The sequence below is a fragment of the Arachis stenosperma genome, chromosome 7 (assembly GCF_014773155.1).
Source record: "Arachis stenosperma cultivar V10309 chromosome 7, arast.V10309.gnm1.PFL2, whole genome shotgun sequence".
Classification (NCBI taxonomy): domain Eukaryota; kingdom Viridiplantae; phylum Streptophyta; class Magnoliopsida; order Fabales; family Fabaceae; genus Arachis; species Arachis stenosperma.
Genome location: NC_080383.1, coordinates 65,984,450 through 65,996,102, shown reverse-complemented (window position 1 = coordinate 65,996,102; position 11,653 = coordinate 65,984,450). Strand labels below are relative to the sequence as shown.

General features: G+C 38.5%; 1 non-coding gene across 1 annotated transcript; it reads right to left on the bottom strand.

Annotated features, from left to right (window-relative positions):
- Positions 1-10,245: 10,245 nt before the first annotated feature.
- LOC130943236 (small nucleolar RNA R71) lies at positions 10,246-10,353 on the bottom strand. Its single transcript, XR_009071763.1, has one exon. It is a non-coding gene; the product is annotated as a small nucleolar RNA R71 (small nucleolar RNA).
- Between the last annotated feature and the right edge of the window lie 1,300 nt (positions 10,354-11,653).

Below are 11,653 nucleotides of genomic sequence, written 5' to 3'. Positions count from 1 at the left end.
GTAACCCAAAAATAAAGATAGAAAACAAATAAAATATGGGTGTTAATGCCAGATAAAAAGGGTCTCAATTACATGGTAGCTACAACATGCAAGCGAGAAAACAGTAGAAGCACATGGCAAATCAAGAGTGCAAAAATGTGCAACAATAGGGAAGAGGGTGTGGGTAAGGAGAGATAATATAAATTCATGTCAATGCAAAAGTAATATAGGTATAAAAGATAGGCAATGATTTAATTAATATTACCTAACAAGAATAAAACAAGTCACTAAGCACCAAGATAATACCAGAAAAGATACAATAGTTGAATAAGAAAATTTAACACCAATGGAAAAGGAAAAGAAAGTAAGAAAGGAGGAAGAAAGAAATAAGAAGGAAAGAAAAGATTTAGATATGGGAAGAAAAGATAAGATATCTTGGCTGATCTGGTTGAGTTGTGCGGTGCAGGCGACGCGGACGCGTTCGCGAAGATGGCGCTATTGTCAAGTGACGCGGCCGCGTGAGGCACGCGGTCGCGTGAGGCACGCGGCCGCGTGAGGCACGCGGCCGCGTGAGGCACGCGGCCGCGTGAGGCACGCGGCCGCGTGAGGCACGCGGCCGCGTGAGGCACGCGGCCGCGTGAGGCACGCGGCCGCGTGAGGCACGCGGTCGCGTGAGTGAATTTGTGCTACTGGCGCAAGGGCAGCCGCGCGCTCACGCAACTCTCTGTTTGAAACTTATTGTGCCAAAAATCTGGGTGACGCGTTCGCGTGACTGACGCGATCGCGTAGATGGCCTAAATTTGAAAATGGCGTGGACGCGTGGGGCACGCGGACGCGTGGCAGGGTTTGTGCTTCTAGCACGAGTCCAGCCCAATTCGAGCTCAACTTTCGGCCATACACCCTTTTTACGTCGATTTGGAGGCACGCGTTCGCGTGGGTGACGCGGACGCGTGTGAGGCATTTTTTCCACATGACGCGGACGCGTCAGCGACGCGGTCACGTCGTTCAAATTGTGCCAAAGGCACGCCTCCAGCCACGCTCTCGCGTGACTCTCTGTTCACATTTCTTTTCTTCCAAACGCACATATGACGCGGACGCATCGGCGATGCTGTCACGTCGCGTGCGTGAAAATTTTTTTTAATACAGTATGCAGAATACAATGCTTAATATGAATGCTATGCAAGTATGCATGATTCCAGGTTCAATCAAAACTCAAAAACAAACAAAACAAACTAGAATTAAAACTAAAAGAGGAACGATAATACCATGGTTGGTTGTCTCCCACCTAGCACTTTTAGTTAAAGTCCTTAAGTTGGACATTTGATGAGCTTCCTGCTATGGTGGCTTGTGCTTGAATTCGTCCAGAAATCTCCACCAGTGTTTGGAATGCCAGCGTCCTCCGGGATCCCAAATAAGGCACTTAAAACCGTTGAGCAGTTTCAAACAGGTTTCCAGGCTCCTGTGGTGTTGAATGTCAGAACAGACTCTAGAATCCCAAACTTTTCTTCTACACCCGTCTTTGTCTTGATCTACATCTTTCCAGCCGGGTGGTGAGTAGTCTGAATTCTCACTGCAGTGACTAAACAGCTTCCGAGATCCTTTCAATTGAGCTTGGCACCAATCTTTGCACCTTAAATTGAAGTGCGAAGCCTCATTGAGTCTTGCATACCAGCGCTGAGTGCGAGTCATTTTCCTTTTGCTCTTAAAGCCGCAAAGAGCTCTAAGCTGGCCATCTGTCTCAAGTAAACCATATTCAAGTGGAAAAGTAAAGATAAGAGCTAAGGATTTTACCCACCTGAAGTCTGTGTTGGGTGGTAATGGCCTTGGGATAGGTGTTTCTAGTGGCTCTGCAAGCTCTACTCCCTTGTGGTCTTCTGTGAATTCCTCCACTTCTTGGAAAATTTCTTCCGTTTCAACTATGTCCTGGTCAAAGTCTTCCATATTTTCCTCATCACTTGAGTCATAATTAGGAGGTTGAGAAAAGTTGACCTCTGCATTATCTTCGTATTCACTTGGGGAAGATTCTTCTGTCTCAAAGAATTCACTTACGGATGCAAGTTCATTACTAAGAGGACTTGAGTGGTGACTATCATCATCAAGAAAACTTGAGTCTTGGATCACTCCGTCCAGTTCCTCATAAGATACCTGCCTTGGGGGTTGTGCACTATCCTCCTTAGCATTAATTGCAACGTCTTCGACGGAATTCTCTACAACTCTGTATTCCTGCGGAGGTTCAGCATCTCCTAAATCTTCAACCAACTCTTCTTCTTTTACAATGACAGCGTTCTCTACTTGTTCCAGTATGAAATTATGCTCTTTTCTGTCTACTGGAGTCTCTAGTGTCTTCTTCATACTGCGTTCTTCATTAGATTCTCCACATGATGCCATAGGAGTCTGTTGAGTGCCTGAACGTCTGGAAGACAATTGATTTATTGCTTGCTCCAGTTGATGAAGGGTTGCATTAAATTATTTTACTGATTCTTCGAGGTGAACCTATGATTCTTGGCTTGATGGATATGGACATGGTGCATAGGTGTGTGGTGGTTCTCGGGAATAGTTGGATTGGCGTTGGGGTGGATAAGGGTCATGTGGTAGTGAATGGTGAAAAGAAGCTTGTGAGTATGGTAGTTCGAAGTTATATCGAGAGGATGATCTCTGAGCATAGGGTGGGGCTTGTTGGTAGCTACAAGGCGGTCCACCAAATCTATCAGCTTGGTATGCATTGTAGAATGGTCTCTGTCCATCATATCTAGGAGGGTGTTGTTGCCTAAAGGGGTGATCAGATCCTTGTGGCTCCATCCATCTTTGATTGCTTAGACCTTGATGCATAGTCCTGTTATAGCTTCCATTCCTTGCAACAAAATTAGAACCAAACTCAAAGCGAGAGGGGTGAGAATTCATAATAGCTAACAGAAATAAGAGGGAAGAGAAAAAACAAATAAACAAGTAAAAAAAATATTTTTTTTTGAAAAATATTTACAATAACCAATAATAAGGCACATGTTTGCCATTCCCCAGCAACGGCGCCATTTTGACGTTAGGATTTTTGCTAGTAAAGAATTTTATAAAGTCGTCTTGTAAGTATAGGTTTTGAACCAACAGAAATCCCTTCGTACAAACGTTTTGGTTGTCACAAGTAACAAACCCTTAAATAAATTGATAACCGAAGTATTTAAACCTCGGGTCGTCTTCTCAAGGAATTGCAGGGAGGTATGTTCTTATTATTGGTTATGGGTTTTGTAAATTGGGATTTTGAAAGTGGGGAACAAGTAACTTAAAGGACAAATAAAATAAATAATTGACCATAAAATAAACTCTTGGCAAGATATGAAAATTCGGAAGTCCTATCCTAGTTACTCCTATAAGAATGAAAATTAATCCCACTTAGTTAACCTTTGCGTAAGCAAGGGAAAGTCAAGTGAACCAATTGGTTGGATTTTCCAAGTTCTAGCCAAATCATAAGGAAAGACTAGAGTTAGTGGAATTCCAGTTAATTAGCTGACATAACAATCAATCATGAATAGTTGGTAACTCAAGAGCTTCTAGTTAATCAATTAAAGCCAATAATATAAAAAGCTAAATAAGAATCTTAGATCTGAAATACCTCAAAATCATGAATTAATAAAGCTATCAAATGTAACATGGGCAGTTGTAGCCAAATAAAGAAGTTGAGTTAAACATAGAAATCCATAAATTAAATTGAGGGAATAAATAAAAGGAATATTGAACCTGATATGCAGATGAAATAATCCTGAAGTGAAAAGAAATCCTAATCCTAAAATAAATTCTAATCCTAATCCTAATCCTAAGAGAGAGGAGAGAACCTCTCTCTCTGAAAACTACATCTAAAATTATAAAAAGTGTATTATGAAAAGCATAATTATGAATGGATGCATTCCCCCACTTTATAGCCTCTAATCTGTGTTCTCTGGGCCGAAAACTGGGTCAGAAACAGCCCAGAAGTCGCTGATTGTGAATCTGGTCCGTACAGGTCGCGGCAAAGTGACGCGGAGGCGTCGTCCACGCGTCCGCGCGGATTGAAGTTCGCAGATGCGACGCGGGCGCGTCATTCACGCGTTCGCGTCACCTAACTTCGGGGCAGCTATGGCAAATTATATATCAAATCGAAACTCCGGACGTTAGCTTTCCAATGCAAGTGGAACCGCATCATTTGGATCTCTATATCTCAAGTTATGATCGTTTTAGTGCGAGAGGGTCAGGCTGACAGCTTTTCAGTTCCTTCAACTTCTTGTATTCCTTCCACTTTTGCATGCTTCATTTCCATCCTCTAAGCCATTCCTGCCCTGTAATTCCTAAAATCACCTAACACACATATCAAGGCTTATATGGTAATAAGAGAGGATTAAATAAAAGGAAATAAAAGCCAAAGAAGCATGTTTTCAATCAAAGCACATAATTAGAAAGGCAAATACAAAACCATGCAAATAGTATGAATAAGTGGGTAAAGAATATATAAAAACCACTCAATTGAGCCCAAGATAAACCATAAAATAGTGGTTTATCATTCTCACACTTATTCATACAATTCGCATGTTTTATGTTTTCCTTCCTGATTTTGTACTATGATTGAAAACATGCTTCTTTGGCCTTATATTTGCTAATATTAATCCTCTCTTATTACCATTCGATACCGTGATATGTGCGTTAAGTAATTTCAGGGATTACAGGGCAGGAATGGCTTGGAGGATGGAAAGGAAGCATGCAAAAGTGGAAGGAATACAAGAAATTGAAGGAACTGCACTACAAGAAAAATCACTTTTAGTGGCCATTTATTTTGCTTTTAGCGGCAATAAAAATAGCCGCTAATACATTTACCGGCAATTAGACATTAGCCGTCTTATGCTTTGCCGCTAAAAGGTTTTAGCGGCAATTATAAAATTTGTTGGTAAATACTTTTTTAATGGCCGCAAAAAATATATCATTTTTAGCGGCTATTTTCTTGGAAATTTATATGGCCACCAAAAGTTATTCTAAAATTGCAATGTTACTCATTTTTAGTGGCTATTAGTATTGCCACCAAAACCCATTTTATCGGCAATTTATACAGCCACTAAAAATAATTCTAGAATTGTAATGTTATTCACTTTTATTGGCCATTACTATTGCCGCTAAAATCTTAAGACTTTTTTTAGTTATATTATACTTATTTTCTTAGAAGCAACGAACTATCTTTTTTTTAGAATCTCAATTATTTTTGCCAATAAATTTTATTTTTATGCATAATATAAATATACTGAAATTAATTACTACAAAATGAGATACTTCATTAATCTCAAAATATTGATACACAAATTTTTCTTAAAAAGTAATATATTATATTACAAATCTAAACAAGAAATACTACAAGCCTATAACTATATCAATCCTGCAAGAACCTAAGTTGGAATTGCTGCGGATTAGTGATGAATTGCCACTTGACGAGTCATCTTCTAAAACTCCCTTTAGGTGGGTGAAACTTTGAATAGAAAAGAGAATGCTCATGTGTACCTGGTTTGACTTTGATACAAATTTTAATAAGAATTAAATAGTTAGACATTAGTATTGACAATAAAAAAGAGAGTAATGCTTATAAATGGTTATCATTTGTAACACAGTGGGAAGAACTTGTCAATATCAATTAAAAATATTTATTGAATTGAGGGACCATGAGATTACCAAGTTCATTCTGAAACCTTCCATTTACAATTTGAATGAATGAATCAATCATTAAATGCTGCTGCAGTCTAATTAATGTGAATGTTCAGCCTTTAATTGTAAACCTACTCAAAAGATCATTACTCATGAAACTTTTGCACAACACCATTACTCTTTTAAAAAAATAAATTTATAAACATCAATTCATATATATTAAAAAGTATTTTTATGACCACAATTAATCTAGTAAGTACCTGTAAAACCAAGCCAAAAGATATGTCTACAGGATATATGCAAACATAATCTTAATGAAATTCTGCAGAAAGCATTTCAAACACTTAAACCAAAATCCAATTCAAATACATCCATGAAAGACCATGCAAAGTATCCCTTTATGTTTGATCCATCTCTGAGAAGAAAAATTTAGGATCACATGAGAAAAATATACACACATAAAGCAATTGTGGTTTCCTTTTACGAGGGTCTAATTCATTAGACTATGAGCCTTCTAGAATCGAACTATTCTGGTTCCAACTGAATCGGCTACTTTAAGGTAACTCATTAGCCAAAAACCAGTTTTTACATGTTATGTAACCAAAATTTCATAAGGTCTATCTTTAACTTTTTAAATAAGCTAAATAGAGTAGTAACTCAAGAAAAATAAGCTCTCATTTTTTTCAAACCACAAAAAACTAGCAACTGCATTACCTTATGGTATCAAGCACAACACCAATATATACATGCAAGTATTCCACCCTTGTCACATCTTGAAGTGATGAATTCTTTTGTGTCCGTTGACCTAACAAAACAAGCCATTTGTCACACTATTTTACCAATGGCACAATGCATTATAATGATTCGCATTCACCCTTGTTGTTGAAATAATATAGAGAGAGAGAGAGAGAGAGAGAGAGAGAGAGAGAGAGAGAGAGAACCTCTGCCCTGGTAGCAATGTAGTTTCAGCTGATAACATGGCAACAACAGTCAAAGTCTCAGGTATGCAACCATAATCATTTGCCTCCATCAAGGTTCGTGATAAGGAAGGTTCTAATGGAAGTTTTTGATGAGCGGATAATTTGTACGCTTTTTGGCATTGTTTTTAGTATGTTTTAGTTAGTTTTCATTATATTTTTATTAGTTTTTAGTTAAAATTTACTTTTCTGGACTTTACTATGAGTTTGTGTGTTTTTCTATGATTTCAGATATTTTCTGGCTGAAATTGAGGGACTTGAGCAAAAATCTGATTCAGAGACTGAAAAGGACTGCAGATGCTGTTGGATTCTGACCTCCCTGCACTCGAAGTGAATTTTCTGGAGCTACAGAAGCCCAATTGGCGCGCTCTCAATGGCGTTGGAAAGTAGACATCCTGGGCTTTCCAGAAATATATAATAGTTCATACTTTGCCCAAGATTTGATGGCCCAAACTGGTATTCCAAATCAGCTCAAGAATGCCCGGCGTTAAACGCCGGAACTGGCACAAGAATGGGAGTTAAACGCCCAAACTGGCACAAAAGCTGGCGTTTAACTCCAAGAAGAGTCTCTACACGAAAATGCTTCAATGCTCAGCCCAAGCACACACCAAGTGGGCCCGGAAGTGGATTTTTCTGTCATTTACTCATTTCTGTAAACCTTAGGCTACTAGTTCTTTATAAATAAGACCTTTTGCTATTGTATTTTTTATCGGGGGATCATTTTAGATCTTTAGATCATCTTTGGACATCTAGTTCTTAGATCATTGGGAGGCTGGCCATTCGGCCATGCCTAGACCTTGTTCTTATGTGTTTTCAACGGTGGAGTTTCTACACACCATAGATTAAGGTGTGGAGCTCTGCTGTACCTCGAGTATTAATGCAATTACTATTGTTCTTCTATTCAATTCAGCTTGTTCTTATTCCAAGATATTCATTCGCACTCAAGAACTTGATGAATGTGATGATTATGTGACGCTCATCATCATTCTCACTTATGAACGCGTGCCTGACAACCACTCCCGTTCTACAAGCAAACAAGGCTTGAATGTTTATCTCTTAGATTCCTTAATCAGAATCTTCGTGGTATAAGCTAGAATTGATGGCGGCATTCGAGAGAATCCGAAAGGTCTAAACCTTGTCTGTGGTATTCTGAGTAGGATTCAATGATTGAATGACTGTGACAAGCTTCAAACTCCTGAAGGCTGGGCGTTAGTGACAGATGCAAAAGAATCAATGGATTCTATTCCAACCTGATTGAGAACCGACAGATGATTAGCCGTGCCGTGACAGGGTGCGTTGAACATTTTCACTGAGAGGACGGGACTGTAGCCACTGACAACGGTGATGCCCAACATACAGCTTGCCATGGAAAGGAGTAAGAAGGATTGGATGAAGACAGTAGGAAAGCAGAGAGACAGAAGGGACAAAGCATCTCCATACGCTTATCTGAAGTTCTCACCAATGAATTACATAAGTATCTCTATCCTTGTTTTATGCTTTATTCATAAATCACAATTTCGTGCACCAAGTTTTTGGCGCCGTTACCGGGGATTGTTCGAGTTTGGACAACTGACGGTTCATCTTGTTGCTTAGATTAGGTATTTATCTTCAGAGTTCTTAAGAATGAATTCTAGTGTTTCAAGGTGATGTTCTTATCATCACCAAAGCTGATTGATTCTCATCAATTTAGCTCTTGAATGCAATGTCCTGCTGAAGCTTGGCTAGCCATGTCTAATTTCTTTAGACTGAAGCTTTAGACTAACATTGCATGATTCCTGGAATTCTCATTAAGAATTTTGATATCTTTATTTTCTTCTTCCACTTAATTTTCGAAAAACCCAAAAAAATTACAAAATCATAAAAACCAAAAATATTTCTTGTTTGAGTCTAGTGTCTCATGTTAAGTTTGGTGTCAATTGCATGTTTCTATTCTTCTTGCATTTTTTGCATTCATTCATGTGTCTTCATTGATCTTCAAGATGTTCTTGATGATTTCCTTGCTCTGATCTTTAAATTCTCTTGTCTTGAGTATTTTTGTTGTTTGTTATATGCATTCTCATTTTGTTAGTGTCAGTAGTATACAAACTGCTAAGTTTGGTGTCTTGCATGCATTGTTATTTAATCTTAGTTGTATTTTGATTATTCCTCATCATCAAAAATCCAAAAAAAATTTTAATTTGTGTCTTTTCAAGTCAATAATACAGAGAATTGAAGATTCATAACATACAGCAGAGAAATTACAAAGAAAAAGGCTGGGCGTTCAAAATGCCAGTGAAGAAGGCAGACTGGCGTTTAAACGCCAGCCAGGGTGCCTGGCTGGGCATTTAACGCCCAAAAGGGTAGTGCTTTGGGCATTAAACGCCAGAATGTGCACCATTCTGGGCATTTAACGCCAGGATGGCACAAGAGGGAAGATTTTGTTTTCAAATCAAATTTTTTTCAAGTTTTCAAAATTTTTCGAAATCAAATCTTTTTCAAATCAAATCTTTTCAATCAAATCTTTTTCAAAAATCAATTTCTTTCCATTTTCAAAGATACTTGCTAACAATTAATGATTTGATTCAACATTTCAAGTATGTTGCCTTTTCTGTTGAGAAAGGTTTAATGTTTGAATAATATCTTTTCTTGTTAGCCAAGTCATTTTTTTTTTAAAATCAAATCTTTTTAAATTGTTTTTCAAATCATATCTTTTCAATCACATCTTTTTTAAAAAACCATAACTTTTCAATCATATCTTCTTAATCATATCTTTTTCAAAATAGTTTTCAATCATATCTTTTTGATTTCTAATTTCAAAATCTTTTCCAAAAATCACTTGATTTCTTTTCTACTCTTGGTTTTCGAAAATCAATTAGTGTTTTTCAAAATGTTTTTAAAATCTTTTACTTTATTTTCGAAAAATTTCTTCCCCTCTTCTCATATCCTTCTATTTATGGACTAACACTATTCCTCAATGAACAATTCGAACTCCATCTCTTTTGATAAGTTCGAATTCTTCTACTTCTTCCTTTTATTTTTCTTTTTCCTCTGACACCTCAAGGAATCTCTATACTGTGATATAGAGGATTCCATACTTTCTTGTTCTCTTCTCTTTCATATGAGCAGGAGCAAAGACAAAAGCATTCTTGTTGAGGCTGACCCTGAACCTGAAAGGACCTTGAAGCGAAAGCTAAGAGAAGCTAAGGCACAACTCTCTGTAGAGGACCTAACAGAAATCTTCAAAGAAGAAGAACCCATGGCAACCGAAAACAACAACAATGCCAACAATGCAAGGAAGGTGCTGGGTGACTTTACTGCACCTACTCCCGACTTCTATGGGAGAAGCATCTCTATCCCTGTCATTGGAGCAAACAACTTTGAGCTTAAGCCTCAATTAGTTTCTCTAATGCAACAGAATTGCAAGTTCCATGGACTTCTATTGGAAGATCCTCATCAGTTTTTAGCTGAATTCTTGCAAATCTGTGACACTGTCAAGACTAATGGGGTTGACCCTGAGGTCTACAGACTTATGCTATTCCCTTTTGCTGTAAGAGACAGAGCTAGGATATGGTTAGACTCACAACCTAAAAAAAGCCTGAACTCTTGGGAAAAGCTAGTCAATGCCTTCTTGGCAAAGTTTTTTCCACCTCAAAAATTGAGTAAGCTTAGAGTGGAAGTCCAAACCTTCAGACAGAAGGAAGGAGAATCCCTCTATGAAGCTTGGGAAAGATACAAACAATTGATCAGAAAGTGCCCCTCTGATATGCTTTCTGAATGGAGCATCATAGGTATTTTCTATGATGGTCTGTTTGAACTGTCCAAGATGTCTTTGGATAGCTCTGCTGGAGGATCTCTTCATCTGAAGAAGACGCCTACAGAAGCTCAAGAACTAATTGAAATGGTTGCAAATAACCAATTCATGTACACTTCTGAAAGGAATCCTGTGAACAATGGGACAAATCAGAAGAAAGGAGTTCTTGAGATTGATACTCTGAATGCCATATTGGCTCAGAATAAAATATTGACTCAGCAAGTCAATTTGATTTCTCAAAGTCTGTCTGGAATGCAAGCTGCACCAGGCAGTACTAAGGACGCTTCATCTGAAGAAGAAACTTATGATCCTGAGAACCCTTCAATGGAAGAGGTGAATTACATGGGAGAACCCTATGGAAACACCTATAATTCTTCATGGAGAAATCATCCAAATTTCTCATGGAAGGATCAACAGAGACCTCAACAAGGTTTCAACAACAATAATGGTGGAAGAAACAGGTTTAGCAATGGCAAGCCTTTTCCATCTTCTTCTCAGCAACAGACAGAGAATTCTAAGCAGAGCCACTCTGACTTAGCAACCATGGTCTCTGATCTAATCAAAACCACTCAAAGTTTCATGATTGAAACAAGGTCCTCCATTAGGAATTTGGAGGCACAAGTGGGACAGCTGAGTAAGAAAGTTACTGAACTCCCTCCTAGTACTCTTCCAAGCAATACAGAAGAAAATCCAAAAGGAGAGTGCAAGGCTATCAACATGGCCGAATTTGGAGAGGAGGAAGAGGCAGTGAACGCCACTGAGGAAGACCTCAATGGACGTCCACTGGCCTCCAATGAGTTCCCTAATGAGGAACCATGGGAATCTGAGGCTCAAAATGAGACCATAGAGATTCCATTGGACTTACTTCTGCCATTCATGAACTCTGATGAGTATTCTTCCTCTGAAGAGGATGAATATGTCACTGAAGAGCAAGTTGCCAAGTACCTTGGAGCAATCATGAAGCTAAATGACAAGTTATTTGGTAATGAGACTTGGGAGGATGAACCCCCTTTGCTCACCAAAGAACTGGATGACTTGTCTAGGCAGAGATTACCTCAAAAGAGACAAGATCCTGGGAAGTTTTCAATACCTTGTACCATAGGCACGATGACCTTTAAGAAGGCTCTGTGTGACTTAGGATCAAATGTAAACCTCATGCATCTCTCTGTAATGGAGAAGCTAGGGATCTTTGAGGTACAAGCTGCAAGAATCTCACTAGAGATGGCAGACAATTCAAGAAGACAAGCTTATGGACTTG